Here is a 4,656-nt window from a genome sequence, read left to right as displayed (position 1 = left end):
CAGGTACATCAATTAGTAGGTATGAGAGGATTAATGTCGGATCCTCAAGGGCAAATGATTGATTTACCCATTCAAAGCAATTTACGCGAAGGACTGTCTTTAACAGAATACATTATTTCTTGTTACGGAGCCCGTAAAGGGGTTGTGGATACCGCTATCCGAACATCAGATGCAGGATATCTCACGCGCAGACTTGTTGAAGTAGTTCAACACATTGTTGTACGTCGAACAGATTGTGGCACCGTTCGAGGTATTTCTGTAAGTCCTCGAAATGGAATGATGACGGACAGGATTTTTATCCAAACATTAATTGGCCGTGTATTAGCAGATGATATATATATAGGTTTGCGATGTATTGCTACTAGAAATTAAGATATTGGGGTTGGACTTGTCAGTAGATTCATAACTTTTAGAGCACAACCAATCTCTATTCGAACCCCCTTTACTTGTAGGAGTGCATCTTGGATTTGTCAATTATGTTATGGCTAGGGGCATAACATAATTTACTCCTATAAATGATCAACAATTTAACCAATTGGATTGACTAGAATATAACGAGTAATGGAATAAAGGAATATATTATATTGGGTCCGAATTGAATAGTAGGTAGTGGTTTATAATCCTCACATACATTTTCCCTATTTCATTTTTTATCAATTTATTTCATGTTTTATCTATTACTGGTTTATAGCATAATATCTAAATAATCCTCCTTATAGTTTTAAATGGATTATATTGCTTATAAATTAATTGATATTTACTTATTTTAGATATTTGGGGATAGCGTTATGTGAACATGGGCATGGGAAAATTGAGCTTGAAATTAGTAAACACACACACACACACATACACACACATATATATATATATATATATATATATATATATATATATATATATATATATATATATATATATATATTCTATATCTATATCTATATCTATATCTATCTATATGTATCTATAACTATATCTATATCTATATCTATATATCTTATAAAGCTAACATTTTTCCTTGAACCTCATGCATTTTTCCTTTCACCACATTCATTTGAAACTCCCATGACTTTTTAATTTCTTTCTAATAATAATTATAAGTTATTTAATAAGGTTAAATAAATATCAAACCTAAAGTGTAATCATATATAAACTATACTTCAATATTAAAATAATATCTTACTTCTACTTATAAAGTTATGTTTTTAACTTTTAACATATTATACTAAATTTATTATTTTTAATATATTGTTGGATGTAAACCATTATCATTTTAAAGATACAATTTTGGAACAATTTGTATAAAATACTTAAATTATTAATTTAAATATAACATTACAGGGTAAACTTAAATATAAATTTTAGTTTACCTTAAACAACCCAAAAAATATTTTGTAAATAGTTAAAAGCGATAAATTGTAGTGTCTTTCTAATAATGACTATAAGTTGGTTAATAAGGTTAATTAAATATCTGTTAGAACAAAGTTCTCGTAGGATCGATTGATTCTAAGCAGAAAAGCAATAAATAACGTAATAAAGAACACAGGAATGGTTTAACTGATGTCGAATGATTAAGCTTTAACACCTCAGAAGAGCTCGATTAAGAACTTCGACTGTAGAGGTGTTTAGGGTTACAAAGCAATAATAATAATAATGACGATAGTATCTAAGGCATACATGCATGCACTATAAATAGCTTAACCCTAATCAATAATCACGGATGGACAGGCCCAATCCGGATATACAAAAACAAAGCCCATGACGCAACACAAAATACCCAACAATCTCCCCATTTGCGTCAATGGAGCCGAGAGCTCTGTTTGGTTGAGCTATAGAAGACTTCTTGATGGTCTTGAACACCTTCGGTATAATGGCCAATAGAGTATGACGAAAAGTAATATACCACCGAAGCATGTCAGTGAAGTTCTTCTTGTTTGACTCATTATTGTGCTTGCATCGATGGATAATATTGATTATGTGCTCCAAGCGGTCCGTTGAGAACAGATGCTTATCAACAAGAGCGAAAAGAAATCTGTTAGCTTCGCCTCTTGTGAACATCACTGTGAGATGTGTAGAATCAATTTGACCCAGCTGCATCTTGTTCACATCTCCAGGCTTTACAATTGGCTTCACAGTTGGTTTCTTCTTCAAAACACTAGCAATCTCCTGATCCATTGTAGCAACTTCATGGACATAGGAAGCCAACATCATCTTCAGATGATCTAGGATCGTCTCATACTCATTCGTATTAGTGAGCAAAATATTGTACAATAAGATCCAATCATGAGGATTTAAGTTAGGAAGATCTGCCAGGGAAATCACAGAAACCGAGTTGTCTGAACCTCGGGTTATCTTGAAATTAACATTAACAAATTTCCCTACAGGCGAAGGTTTCAGTACCTTGACTGTTGTAATCTTCTGTGCACTCCAAGTTAGATACTGCGGCTGACCGAACTTGAGATAATAATCAATAAGTTCACGATCAACTTGAGGGTGAGGTGAGGGAACATGAAATGTTGAATCAAAACAGTGAAAAGTAAATGCCTTTCGTGTTATAGGCATATCAAACTGTGAGTCCCTCGTATTCTCACAATCAAACGAAGCTACAGGTTCCAGCCAGTATATGCTTGGAAACTCTATCGCTTCTTTGATCAGCGTTTCCCTAGTCCAAGGAGGAAACAAAGCGTTTTTGCAAATTAGGGCATCATGCTCTTCCTTCTTCTTTCGCTCCCTCTCTTCTTCTTCCTTTGCAACCCGACGATTTTCATCTAACTCTTGATCCCTTTTCTTCCGTTTCAGGGCATCAGCAATAATGTCTTGATCTTCATCACTATCATCAGCAAGACCTTTCTTCTTTTCTTGATTACCAGAACCCGAAGCTACATTACCCTTTGGTTCTGTTTTTACAATGACCTTCGAGTCAATAGGAGTAGTTTTCTGAGCACCTTCCCCCCTTGTTGCGGAGTAACCAATCGCTCCGTAACACCCTTCATTTCACGTAGAAGTTCAATTGCAGGAAGAAGCTTGGAGGTCAGGTGATTCTGGATTGTCAGTGTAAGAATTGGATCATGAGCATGAAGAACATTGTGTAGCATATTAAGAACGTCACCAGCACAACTTCGAAAAACTGCACGCTCTGTTTTCAACAAAGAAATTTCCCGATCGGCTTGAGCCAGTTGAACCTTCTGGACTTCAACGGTAGTGGTTTGACGAGCAAGATCATCCATCAATTTGCTCTCCTTTGGTAAATCAGCATGGAGCTTTTCAAGACGAGAATTCACTGAGCTAAGAAGAGAAGTGTTCTTAGCTTGAATCTCAGAACGAACAATCTAGAATTTGGCTTGCTCCCCTTGAAGTGACTTTGAGAGAGAGTCAACCGATGCATTCATCTTAGCTGCATTCGCATCAGCATGACCCTTAAGGGATTCAAGAAAGATCTGGGAATTGTGAATGAGTTCCGCAACATCGGTTGTAGCCTTCCGGCATGAAGATGTGGATGCTTCAACCGCCTTCGTTGATTTATCAATTGCTCCTGTATACTGTTCAAAAGCAGTGTCCAAGAAAGCCTTCAGCACAACATCATTGTACTTCGAAGAAGAAGCGACCAATCGATCAAGCTTTTCATCGAGACTCTGCACTTGTTGTTTGGTTACCGGAGCCTCTTCATCTTCATCAGTGGGAAGTCTATAAGGACTGTAATAGGTTGAGTCAAACTCAAAATTGTCACCACCGATATTAGGACCAGAATCAGTTGAGGGTGAGGGTGAAAGAGGTTTGGATGTAACAAGGGTTTCAGTTTCAGTATTAGCCCCCGTATCAAATGCGTTGACGTTTACTGGAGGTTCGGTTTTAGTGGTGGAGATAGGGGTAGTTGTGGTAGTTGCTTGTGAAAAAATGGGAGGTGGTAAAGGAGTTGTAGAGATTGGTACTGTACTAAATGGTGGTGGTGGTGGAACAGTAGTGGTAGGTTGAGTTGTAGGAGTTGGTGGAATTGGAGCAACCGAAACTGGAACAGTAGTCTTCGGTGGAGATGGAGGAGGAGTTGGAATTTTGTCATTGAGTTGTTCAGTAGGAATTGGAGAACGAGGAGGTGTATTACCTCTTGGTGAACCGTCACGCTGAACTTCTTCTTCCTCATCAGCCAATTGCTCCTCATCATGTTTTGAGCTTGAAGGGGTAGGACTCTTTGGTTTCCTTGCCATTTGCTTGACTTTCTTTGGAGCCGAAGAATCAGCCTTTTCAGCCTTTCGCTTTTTGGACTTGACAGGCTTAGAAGAAGGACCTTCGGTTTCCACCTTCTTGGTATCTGCCCTCTTCCCTCGCTTTGCTGGCTTTTCCACAGCATCTAAGGCAGCCTGCTGTTCAGGAGTCAGTTCTCTTGGGCCCTTGGGAGTAAGCTTCCGGCAGTCAGCCATCACATGACTTTCGCTCGACACACACCTGTACATTGTTTCAGGTATCGAACCATTGTGAGAAAACTTGGTGGCATCTGAGAAGATAATCTTCTTTGTATGAAAAGTAGCCACAGAGGAGAGCATGGCATCGTTCATAACTGTAATCTGTAAGTTTTCAATGGCCCGTCAGGTGATGATGGTCCAGAAACGACCACAGGAAATCTCTGAATGTCTCGTTGAGGAGTTGAGACTTTGCACCAGTTGC

General features: G+C 38.0%; 1 pseudogene; it reads right to left on the bottom strand.

Annotated features, from left to right (window-relative positions):
• The window catches only part of LOC145131052 (maturase K pseudogene), a 6,020-nt pseudogene extending 2,796 nt beyond the window's left edge, over positions 1-3,224 (bottom strand).
• Positions 3,225-4,656: the final 1,432 nt, after the last annotated feature.

This window comes from Lactuca virosa, chromosome 8 (genome assembly GCF_052849685.1).
Source record: "Lactuca virosa cultivar CGN04683 chromosome 8, Lactuca_virosa_CGN04683_v6, whole genome shotgun sequence".
NCBI lineage: Eukaryota > Viridiplantae > Streptophyta > Magnoliopsida > Asterales > Asteraceae > Lactuca > Lactuca virosa.
Note: the sequence above shows the minus strand (reverse complement) of the source record. Positions and strands in the feature narration are given on the sequence as shown.